The 12,129-nt window shown below is 46.7% G+C and overlaps 2 protein-coding genes and 1 pseudogene across 7 annotated transcripts in view; 2 read left to right on the top strand and 1 right to left on the bottom strand.

Moving 5' to 3' along the window:
- Nucleotides 1-12,129, top strand: part of ZNF287 (zinc finger protein 287) — a 178,847-nt gene that overhangs the window by 64,920 nt on the left and 101,798 nt on the right. The gene's annotated exons all lie outside the window — the stretch shown is intronic.
- The window catches only part of LOC126938793 (zinc finger protein 624), a 165,664-nt gene that overhangs the window by 111,982 nt on the left and 41,553 nt on the right, over nucleotides 1-12,129 (top strand). The window contains exon 1 of one of the 6 annotated variants that reach the window (XM_050763400.1): nucleotides 10,624-10,707. The exons of the other annotated variants lie outside the window; for them this stretch is intronic. The gene's annotated coding sequence lies outside the window, so the exon portion shown is untranslated. Of the gene's footprint in view, nucleotides 1-10,623; nucleotides 10,708-12,129 lie in introns of those variants that run through there. 6 annotated transcript variants of the gene reach the window in all.
- LOC126939497 (tumor necrosis factor receptor superfamily member 13B-like) lies at nucleotides 1,531-3,523 on the bottom strand (annotated as a pseudogene).

The raw sequence follows: 12,129 nt of genomic DNA, 5'->3' as shown, positions 1-12,129 counted from the left end.
GGTGACCAAGCCCTGACTGACAGCAGTGCCTCGGGAGTGACCACATCACCCACCAGAGTCCAGGGAGCCTGGCCTGAGAGCTGCCCAGCGCCCTGAGGACGCATCTGGAGCCCATCCCAGCTGACACTCCCCATGGGCCTTGCAGGATGTGACCTCCTGCCTCTGCCTGCGCCCTGGCCGCTGACCCTGCCTGTTCCCTTCTTCCCTCATCCTGCCCGATCCAGAGACTGTGACCCTACCTCTGACCACCCTGGCCCTTCTCTGACCCTTTTCCTGTCAGAGCCGAATGAGACCTCCCTCCCTGATCCATCCATACCCCTGCCTTGGCCACTTTCTCACGGGGCTGCCCAATGCTGCTGGGGAGAAGCCTGGGGTGACAAGGATGACCAAGGGCCCTGCAGGCAGTGGGGATGGCCCTACCACCCCACCTCAAGCCTCAGCCAGCTCTCAGAGGAGTCGGCCTTCAGCCCTCAGCCTCCTCCCAGCCACTGCAAAAACCAGGACATGAGGTGCCTGACTGTCCTCCCCCTACTGTCCTGCCTGCCCCAACTCCATCTCCGTCCTCCACCCTCTATGGTGCTGACTGAGCCAGCGGGAAGCAGAGTCTCTGGAGGGCCATGCAGAGCCTTGGGGACTGACCAAGGGCCCCCACTGAAGGGTCCCAGGTGGGCCACAGTTCCCTGCCCACCCCATCTCCCATGGGATACTTTAGTGGGTGTAGGTATGCAAGATATTGTTGGGGGGTGCAGGGTGAATAATTTCAATGTACATTATCATGTATTATCTTACTGTGTAAATGCTTCTAAGAATAGTTAAGTAACTTAAGGTTTGCATGCTACTCAAAATATAGCTTTAAATGCTAATAAAAAAAATGTAGGCAAACGAAAAATCTCTTGCTGTGGTCCAGGGAATCTCGATCTTTCTTGCAGCTTTGAGCTGGAGCTGCCCTCTCCTTCCTGTCCACTGCACACCCCCACAACACACACACATATGCACGCACACACCTGCACACACACACACACACTGTGTGTCATGCCCTCACTAAGGAGGCATGGAAGGGAATGTGTGTCTGTAAGGAAATGAAGACGGCTCAAGCCCCTGGTTCCCTGGGTGTTTGCACAGGCGCCCTCCTTGCAGACCATTCTTTGGTCTCTTTCTCTCTCTTAGTGAAAGAGAGAAGCAGAGCCCCAGCGGGTACCCGGCTGCTTAGGGCCCAACCCAAGGTCACAAGCTTCCTTGGGAGCCTGGTGAGATGGCGGCACCACAGAGCCTCCCAAACCGAGGGGCAGCATTCGGTGGAGCCTTGAGCCCAGGAAGGTGATAGACGGGACGTCTCGGTTCATTAGACACAACCACAATGCAGTGAGGAAGGGCAGCCGCCTAAGGTTTTATTCTCCAGGAGGAGGGGCTCTCGGGGGCTGTGAGCAGGAGGCACGAGGACTTTATTGCACATGTGGTTAGGTGATGGCAACCTACAGCTGCACTGGGAACTGGGACCCAGAGTGCCACGACCTCCTGCTCTGTCTCTCTCTTCCTCTCTGCCTCCTCTGTCTTTCTCTTCATCTCTCTTTTTTTCCTCTCTCTCTCTCCATCTCTTTCCCTCCTCCTCTTCCTCCTTGCCCCTGTTCCGGCACTTAGGACCCTCTCTTGGGTGTGTTCGCACACAATGCCAAGGCTGCCATCTATCAGGGCACCCTCACAGGTCGCCTCCACCTTCCATCACCCACAGGATTGAGGGTCCCAGGTATGACCGCGCTCTCCTGGGTGGGTGTGCTGTGCTCAGGGAAGCAGAAGCTGCAGGTCTCCCCTGGCTCAGGAGACGTGCCCCAGGGCTGCTGGCTTTCATCTCGTGATCTGCAGAGGCGAGAGTGGAGGGTGTGGGCTAGGCCTGGCCCTGGACTGGGGTATGGGAGACGGTGTGAGCAGCCATACTCTACCCTGACCCAGGAACTAAGGGCAATCACCAGGCTAGGGTCATCAGGGGGACCTAGGCGGGTGTCAGTGTCCCTCACTTGCTGACCAGAACCTGCGCTGTGGCAGGGGTGGGCAGGCAAATCTTGGCTCTCACTTCTGCCCAGTCCCAAGCCTGCCATGCCCACCAAGGAGACACTTCCTCCAGGGCTTAGCTCTGATGGCCCCGCATCCTGAGAACACCTGACCCAGGCAAGCCCGAAGGCTGGCACCCCACACCCACCCTTCCCAGGTGCCACTCTGCTGGGTATCTGCCTGCCAAGATGTCTTAATCTGATTTTATCAAGCCACAGCGAATAACAGGGATGAGCCCCATGCCTCTCCACCTAGAAGCAGCAGCAGTGACAGGACCGAGGGATGGCACGAGTCTTGTCACCCAAGCAGCAAGAAGGGCAAGGACCCCAGTTTCATGCACTCACCATGGGAAGACTTGGCCAGACTTTGACAGGGACTTGAGTGGGACTGGCAGGAGCAGGGATCCCCCCTCTTCTTGAGGAAGCAGGCCACTGTCACCAGGAAGCGGCAAAGGACGGTGCACAGGCAGAGCCCCAGCGTGCTGTAGACCAGATCCAGCTGATCTGAACTCAACATCAGCCCCGGGAGAGCTGCAAGACAGCGTGAGACCCCTCTCTGCAGTGCCTTCTCCTCTTCCCCTCTTTAGGCTCAAGCAATCCACATCCCCCCAACCCACCCTGCTGCGGGCCCGTCTGGCTCCTGGAGAGGCTGGGCTCCTTCCTGACCCTGAGGCTGGCTGGGATGCTGTCTGGGTCCTAGAGGAAGTTGATCCCTCCCCCATCCTGGTGGCAACTTCCCAAGGCCTCGAAGCTGGACAACGTGAGCTGGTCCAGGATTAATTGGTCCAGGATTAATAGGTCCAGGATTAATCTGTTACAAATCTGATGAATCTCTCACTGGCCCTGGGTTTTGAACTCACATTGCAAGCAGAAGGCTCACATTGCAGTTACCAGAGAGTGGGTTCGTTCCACGATGGGGGTCACCCACGCTTGCAGCAGATGCTTAAGATCTGAGCACTGGAGACACAGGCCCTAGAAAGACAGAGAGACTTCCTGCATGGAGCTTACTGTCTGGGGGAGCCAACCACCTTACCATTCCATGGGGAAACAGACCGTCACAGTGGGACAATAGCCTGCAGGAGGGGTGCACAGAACCCTGGCAGCTCATCCCGGGGAAGGTGCTCTAGTCTGGGAAAACACTTCTTAGAGAAAGGGGCCTGTTTTGTTTTTACTTTTTCATCATAGGAAGAGCACACAGTTTAAGTGTTCAACTTGATGAACTTTTACCCATGGGTGCACTCAGGCTCAGCCCCCAGACCAGGCTGGACAAGACCAAGTTCATGCCCAGACCCTAGGGGCCTCCCTTGTCCCCTCCCATCCAATACTTCCCCCGAGAAGTAACCACTCTTCTCAGCCCTTTTACTATAGATTAATTCTGCTTCTTTTTGCCTTTTATAGAGGCACGCAGAAGGTGCTCTTTTGAGTCCGGTTTCTTCACTCAACAATGACATCTGTGAGATCCTCTCATATTGTTGCATGTGTTCGGAGGTCATTCTTTTTCATTGCTGTATAGTATTTCATTGCATGAATACACTGTCATTTGTTGACATGTTCTGTTTATGGATATTTAGGTTGTGCTAGGCAGTGATAGTTTTGACTGAGTAGAAGTTACCTTGCTATGCAGAGGCAGAGAGGATAGGGAGGAACATTTGAGAAGGCAGGAACAACATGCACAAAGGCTTTTGGCAGGAGGGAGCCTGCCCAGGGCCCTGAGGGCTGGTGTGGCTTCCTGGTACCCCGCTTCTAGGCAGCTGTGTTCTGAGCACCTGCTGCCCTGGCCTAGTGTGTGGCCCTCCACACCCATTTATCGGGGGAAATTCAGCCCCTGATATTTAAACATTGGTTCTTTTCTATTTCCCTAAGTGTTGGCCTTAGGGCCAACTGAGAAATAAAGGGAAAGAGTACAAAAGAGAGAAATTTTAAGCTGAGTGTCTGGGGGAGACATCACATGTCGGCAGGTTCCCTGATGCCCCCTAAGCTGCAAAACGAGCAAGTTTTTATTAGTGATTTTCAAAGGGGAGGGAGTGTACGAACAGGATGTGGGTCACAGAGATCACATGCTTCACAAGGTAATAAAATATTACAAGGCAAATGGAGGCAGGGCGAGATCACAGGACCAGGGTGAAATTAAAATTGCTGATAAAGTTTTGGGCACGCATTGTCATTGATAACATCTCATCAGGAGACAAGGTTTGAGAGCAGACAACCGGTCTGACTAAAATTTACTAGGCGGGAATTTCCTCATCCTAATAGACTTGGGAGCACTACGGGAGACCAGGGCTTATTTCATCACTTATCTGCAACTGTAAAAGACAGACATTCCCAGAGCGATCATTTTAGAGACCTTCCCCTAGGAATGCATTCCCTTTCTCAGGGCTGTTCCTTGCTGAGAAAAAGAATTCAGTGATATTTCTCCTATTTGCTTTTGAAAGAAGAGAAATATGGTGCTGTTCCACCTGGCTCTCAGGCAGCCAGACCTAATGGTTATCTCCCTTGTTCCTTGAACATCACTGTTATGCTGTTCTTTTTTCAAGGTGCCCAGATTTCGTATTGTTTAAACACACATGCTTTACGAACAATTTGTGCAGTTAACGCAATCATCATGGGGTCCTGAGGCGAAATACATCCTCAATTTACGAAGATGATGGGATTAAGAGATTAAAGTAAAGACAGGCATAGGAAATCACAAGCGTAATGATTGGGGAAGTGATAGATGTCCATGAAACCTTCACAATTTATGTTCAGAGACTGCAGTAAAGACAGGTGTAAGAAATTATAAAAGTATTAATTTGGGGCCAGGTGCGGTGGCTCAAGCCTGTAATTCCAGCACTTTGGGAGGCCGAGATGGGCGGATCACGAGGTCAGGAGATCGAGACCATCCTGGCTAACACGGTGAAACCCCATCTCTACTAAAAAATACAAAAAACTAGCCGGGCGAGGTGGCGGGCGCCTGTAGCCCCAGCTACTCGGGAGGCTGAGACAGGAGAATGGCGTAAACCCAGGAGGCGGAGCTTGCAGTGAGCTGAGATCCAGCCACTGCACTCCAGCCTGGGTGACAGAGAGAGACACCGTCTCAAAAAAAAAAAAAAAAAAAAAAAAAGTATTAATTTGGGGAACTAGTAAATGTCCATGAAATCTTCACAATTTATGTTATTCTGCCATGGCTTCAGCCGGTCCCTCCATTCAGCGTCCCTGACTTCCCACAACACCCATTCCCACCTCCTCCTCCGGTGCCTTCCTGTCCTGCAGGGGCTGGGAAACTGCAGGGGAGTGATGTGGCCACAGAAGAAACACAGGAAACCACCGGCAGCTGGAAGCAGTGGGAAATGGAATTCCCCCTAGGCCCTTTGTAGGAAGTGGGGCCCTGCCAACACCCTGATTGCAGATTTCTCACCTCTAGAACTGTGAGAAAATTAATTTCTATCGTTTTAAGCCACCAAGTTTTTGGTCATTTGTCACAGATCCACAGTAAACTCATATGTGTCTCACGCATTAGTAAGCAGCATGATATTCTGGATCTACTGGAACGGTCTTGCAATGAGTTCATATAAGAATTACTAAAGGCAATTGGTGAAATTAAACATCTTTCCAGCCTGCTGGCCACGGTGAGGAGAGACAGCTTTTTACTGGTGTTTGCCAGTCCTTGTTCAAATTTCTGCCCTTAACCTCTAAATTCACAGAGCACAGAGAAGCATTTGCTTGTCTATTTCACTCATGAAGCCAGCGTTCCAGCTTGAAGGCCTGTTAGACTGCAGACAGATTGGCACTGGGATACAAAAAGGAAACATCCACATTCCGGTGGTAGACAGTTCAAAGCGTAGTTGGGATGTAGAGAATCAAAGCAGAGAGTACAATGCAGTGATAAAGAATATCAGCTGCGGTTGGGCGCGGTGGCTCAAGCCTGTAATCCCAGCACTTTGGGAGGCCGAGACGGGCGGATCACGAGGTCAGGAGATCAAGACCATCCTGCCTAACCTAGTGAAACCCCGTCTCTACTAAAAAATACAAAAAACTAGCCAGGCGAGGTGGCAGGTGCCTGTAGTCCCAGCTACTCAGGAGGCTGAGGCAGGAGAATGGCATAAACCTGCGAGGCGGAGCTTGCAGTGAGCTGAGATCCGGCCACCGCACTCCAGCCTGGGGGACAGAGCAAGACTCCGTCTCAAAAAAAAAAAAAAAAAAAAAAAAATATATCAGCCGGGCAGAGTGGCTCACACCTGTAATCCCAGGACTTCGGGAGGCTGAAGTGGGCAGAGGTCAGGAGTTCAAGACCAGCCTGGCCAACATGGCAAAACCCCATCTCTACTAAAAATACAAAAATTATCTGGGAGTGGTGGCAGGTGCCTGTAATCCCAGCTACTTGGAAGGCTGAGGCAGGAGAATCAGTTGAACCTGGGAGGCAGAGGTTGCAGTGAACTGAGAAGATCATGCCACTACACTTCAGCCTGGGTGACACAATGGGACTCCATTAAGAAAGAGAGAAAGAAAGAAAGAGAAAGAAGGAACAAAGGAACGAAGGAAGGAAGGAAGGAATGAAGGAAGGAAGGAAGAAAGGGAGGAAATCATAGAGTTATGCCCAGAGTCTAGTCTAGTGCAAAGCAGAATATCTAGTATAATACAGGAGTAGTACAGGAGGTCTTCCTGGAAGAAGTGGCAGCTGAGCTGAGTTCTGAAGATTGAGTAGGCATTTGCCAGGTCTATTGGCATGCTTTTAGCTGCTAGTAACAGACAATTACAATCACTCCCAATGTTCCCTCCAAATCATTGCCACTATTTTGGAGTTTTCTTCCAGATACATGTGTGTGTATGTGTATCTCATAAGTTTAAAAAGTTTTAGAATAGGCCGGGTGCAGTGGCTCACGCCTGTAATCCCAGTAATCTGGTAGGCCGTGGAGGTTGGATCACCTGAGGTCAGGAGTTCGAGACCAGCCTGACCAACATGGTGAAATCTTGTGTCTACTAAAAATGCAAAAATTAGCCAGGCATGGTGGCAGGTGCCTGTAATCTCAGCTACTCGGGAGGCTGAGGCAGGAGAATTGCTGGAACCTGGGAGGTTGCAGTGAGCCAAGATCACTCCATTGCACTACAAGCCCAGGTGACAACAGTTTGAGACTCCATCTCAAAAAAAAAAAATTAGAATAATCTTGTACATGTTATTAACTTTCATTTTACATTTAACTTTTTAAAAATGATTAAACTTTTCTCAGCATATTCTCATCATTAAATATTATTTAAAATATTATTTTAAGGTTAGATAGTATTTTATCATATAAATAATTCATATTTACTAGTCCCCTGTTGTTGAACATATATGTATTGTTGAACATTTATGTTCTTTCCAGTCTTTCAATATTGTAAATACTTTTTTTATCTCTCTCTTATTACTTATTTAGGAAAAATTCATAGATGTTGAATTACTGAGTCAGAGCATAAACATTTTAAAGACTTCTAATATATTCAGCCAGAATGCCCTTCAGAAATATTACACCAATTTGTTCCAGCAGTCATGAGAACACGCACTTGCATGAGCTCTTGCCAACACTTGATATTACACCGTTATTGCATTCCAATCTGTTAATCATTTCTTTTTCTTTCTTTTTACCCTTTTTGCTTGGAAATATCTTCCCTAGCCCAAGATCAAATAAACAATAACTTTTCTCATTTAAAAAAATAATTATTTAATCAGTCTAGAATTTTGGTTTTTGATATAAGAATCATGATGATTTTATGATATTCTGCCCACCAACCAGAGCAGTGCTGGAGAGGTGCAGAGATGGCTTCCTGTTTCCTGTTTCCTGTTTCCTCCAAGTTCTGGGTCTGTGATTTAGGGATCTGCTGGTGAGAGAGGTTCAAAACATCTTCCTACCTTATTTCATGGACTGTCATTGTTTCAAGAAGCAAATTACACCATCAGCTCCAGGAAGATTTTTGTCCACTGCTTCATCTGTCTTAAGATCAGTCCATTGCAACCTGATTCTGCATTCTGCCATCCGATGGGCTTAGTGCTGGGTCAAGTGAGAAGTTTCTATCTTTGTCTGTGTTCTAAATTTGCAGGTATTTTATTTAAAGTATGGAAGCAATTTGATTAGAAGTTACTAGCCAGGCTTTGCATTAGGTTTTAATATCTTGTAGAATAGGATTACTTTCTCTTTTTTTGCTTTAAAATTCCTCATTACTCTTTTGCATAATGTTTAATCTCCCTTGTGGCCCTTTTTGAAGTTCTTCCCCAGTCCCTCATCTGTCTCTCTGGTATTTTGATTGGCATTTGCATTATATGTATTAATGAGAGGTAATTTGGCATTTAAGAAATGTCTTATTTTTTCCTGATCATAAAATTATTTGTTCTTTATAGAAGATTTAGAATATACAGAAAAGCATAAAAAAGAAAAGTATTACCTTTAATCTCACCACCTAAAGGAAAAAAAGTGCAAACATTTTGCTGTATTTCCTTTCAGACTTTTTCTTAGTTTATACATGTTTGAGCATGCATAAAACTTGCATTGATACGATTATGATATTTCATCTTCCTATCCAGAAGAATAGAGTATGTCTTTCCACATTCCATTACAAAGAACCAGTTGGACGCATTCATTTATTCCACTGTTAATCTGTTTTTATTAATTCTTGTATTCTACATTTTGTACATTTCTTTGATTTCTCACTAGTTTCTTGAGTAAAATTCTTTGTTCATTTCACTTTCTTGATTGATAATGAAAGCATTTAAAGATACGAATTTGACCTTTCTTGTAGCTTTGGCTAAATAGAGACAATAAAATCTAGAAACTTCTGAAATAAATTAAACCTAATTTAGAGAAAAAAGGAAAGTGCGCATTTTCTGTAGAGTACAAGGCACAACATATATATTTAAAATTAGGCTGTTATTAATATTATAAAATCAAGTTATTATTCATATATTCCATATCTTATTGCATGCTACCTAGAATTATCAAATATTAACAGCAGGACAAAAAAGTCCTCACTAGTAATTTTAGGTGAGAGTTTGAGGTAAAGATGAGGGCATGATATCACATAGGGTTTCTTTCATATCTATCAAGACCCTAGGTCTGTGATTTTGTGCTTCCTTATATGCACAGAGACTGATTTGTAATTGCACTGAATCTGTAACATACTGATATTCCTGCCCTTTTACATTACCATAGAAAAAGCAAAACCCAGACCTCCTAATCAAACTGATAGATTATTGTATCTCTACCTCAGAATATCGACGAATCCACCAGCAACCATGATGATATGCTTTGACTCTGTGTTCCCACCCAAATCTCATCTCAAATTGTAATCCCCATGTGTCAAAGGAGGAACCTGGTGGGAAGTGACTGCATCATGGGGGCAGTTTCGCCTATGCTGTTCTTGTGACAGTGAGCAACTTCTCACAAGATCTGTTGGTTTTACAAGTGGCAGTTTCCCCGGCTTTTCCCTCTCCTCACGCCTTGTGAAGAAGTTGCTGCTTCCCTATTGCCTTCCACCATGATTGTAAGTTTCCTGAGGCCTCCCCAGCCATGCGGAACTGTAAGTCAATTAAACCTCTTTTGTTTATAAATTACCCAGTCTCAGTTATTCTTTATAGCAGTGTGAAAATGGACCAATACAGGAAATTGGTACCAAGAGTTTGGGGCACTGCTATAAAGATACTGGAAAATGTGGAAGCAACTTTGGAACTGGGTAATGGGCAGAGGTTGGAACAGTTTGGAGGGCTCAGAAAAAGACAGGAAGATGTGGGAACATTTGGAGCTTCCTAGAGACTTGTTGAATGGTTTTGACCAAAATGCTGATAGTGATGTGGACAATTCCGTGTGGATTTTGTTGGGAGGTAGGGTCCTAAATTATTCATTCATTCTTCCTTCGTTTCATTCATTATGCGAGCAGTCTCCTAAGTAGGCACTCTGAGTAATAAACTCCATCAGACGTAGTTTCTATGATCAAAAAATATCGTCTTTGGTAGGGAAGAAAGTAAATAAACCTTAATATAGCTCTTGGACAAGCAGCCCTTGAATAAGTGGTCAAATAAATTTGTTGCAAATAAATACTTTCAGTCATTGTGTTTTAAGAATTATCATTTGTATGCATCGAGGATAACTTCTACAGCTATTTGTCTTCAAAAAGATTTTTTCTTTGTATTTCGAATAATTTTGGCCTAAAATTTGTATTTTCAGGCATTCATATCCATTCTACTTAATTGGCATTGTTGTCATCAATTGCCGTCTCTTCCAACTCTGAGGAAATTGTCGTAAAGGGAATTGTTCAGAAATAGTGTTTCCGAGCACTTGTTCACATATTTGTCTGGATCACATCTATCTGTTCTCTCAATGGCTTTCTTTCGTCCCACCTAAATGTTCCAAGGCAAGGGTTGTGTCATTATTTGTATCTCTAGTGCTATTGCTTTTGACACATAGTCAAGGCTTCTCAACAGAAGTGTATCCAATTGGAATTTTTTCGCACCCTGAAAGAGACAATTCCTTCACTAACGCAGACAAAAGGGGCGGGGGTGCTCAGGCGCTGAGGATTCTGGGCACTGTAGTTCCGACGCTCCGGCTGCGCAGGCGCAATGCCCTGCCTGGAGGCCGGCCCCGCCGAACCGCCGCCATTGCTGGAAGCGTTCCCGCCCTGCTCTGCGAGTGCCCTCAGTTGTCCTCAGTTCTGCCGCCAGGTACTCGTTGTCCCGGGCGCCTGGCCTCGGTTGCCCGCCGCCCCTCCCTTGGCGCTTGGCTCCTGGCGGCGTCTGGGGCGTGGCCGTTCCCTCTATAGCCCCAGACCCTGAGCGGACCCGCCCACCCCTGAGAGGCGATTGGGGCTGGGCCTCCTTCTCGAGTGTGGGTTCAGTCACCAGCCCGCCCCCCTCATAGGTCGGGCCCCGTGCCCTCTGAGGCCTGTTAACCCGGGTCCGAACCCGGGAACCTCCTCCCTGGCGGGCCTGGCGGCGCTGGGGTTAAAAAGAACCGGGTGCGGGGCGTGAGCTGGGATTCGAGTAGGGCGGGCGGGCCCCTGACCCGACCTTTCCTGTCTTCCCAGCCCCGCGCCTTGCTGGCCCTGAGGAGGGCATACCCGGAGTGGGTAGAGGAGAGCAGTTAGGGAAAGAGGGCGAGGTTGGCAGGAGCATGTCCATGCCGGCTCTGGCTTCTGAACTGGCAGGGATGAAACTAGGTTTCACATCGGGGGACCAGCGCTACTCAGTAACCGAGGCAGCTTTTCCTGAAATGTAGCATTTCAAATACTGTAATCACTTTTTAATCACTTGTCACTCCCTGTCATGACAATGGTGTTATTGCATTGATTGGGAAATGCTGGACTGGTGCATGGCACTGAGATTCTTAGCAAAAACATGGACCCTTCATTATTTCTAAATAACTACACTGGCCAAGGAAGCAAAACAAGTAAAGTTTCTCCTTCAGTCTCTGGATACTTTTGCAATAGCTGGAAAGACAGAGCTTGTAAATATCTAGGGAAATTATAACTGGGGAATATTGGCCTAGATATCTTCTGCATAATGACAAAGGGGATAGTAGAAATATATAATGTGGTTACTCTCATGTACTAATAGCTGATTCATTGTGCTCAGTGACTTGCCTGTAGTCACAGTTCTACAGTAGCCAAACCAGGGTTAGAACCTGGGGCTGTGACCAGCCGCTCTGGGATTTTATTCCTATTCCAGACTCCTATGTATATGTAGATACTTCTTCTTGTCTACTTGGAAAGTACAGAAAAGCAGAAAGAAGGGTAAGCATCACAGCCCCAGGTGTCAGAGGTCTCAGTAGAGTTTTGGCTTACTCGCAGTCTTTTTTTCTATGCATTGTATTTACACAATTGAGATCAAGCTGAATGTATTAAATGTTAAATATTGTTCATTCTGATTATAAAATAAAACAAGGTGTTTATTGCAGTTTGGTTGTTAAACATATGTTACTAGCATAATTTATATGAAGTATTGTCACGGAGGTTATTAATATTTACAAGTATTTTTTTAAATGACTCAGCTCACTCTTGATAAATGTTAAAGATGCAGAAAACTGTTACTCTAGACCTGAGGAATTGAAAATGCCTTATGTTGCTCTTTGTACGTCTGCTTTAGCGT

This window comes from Macaca thibetana, chromosome 16, assembly GCF_024542745.1.
Source record: "Macaca thibetana thibetana isolate TM-01 chromosome 16, ASM2454274v1, whole genome shotgun sequence".
Taxonomy (NCBI): Eukaryota; Metazoa; Chordata; class Mammalia; order Primates; family Cercopithecidae; genus Macaca; species Macaca thibetana.
Note: the sequence above shows the minus strand (reverse complement) of the source record. Positions and strands in the feature narration are given on the sequence as shown.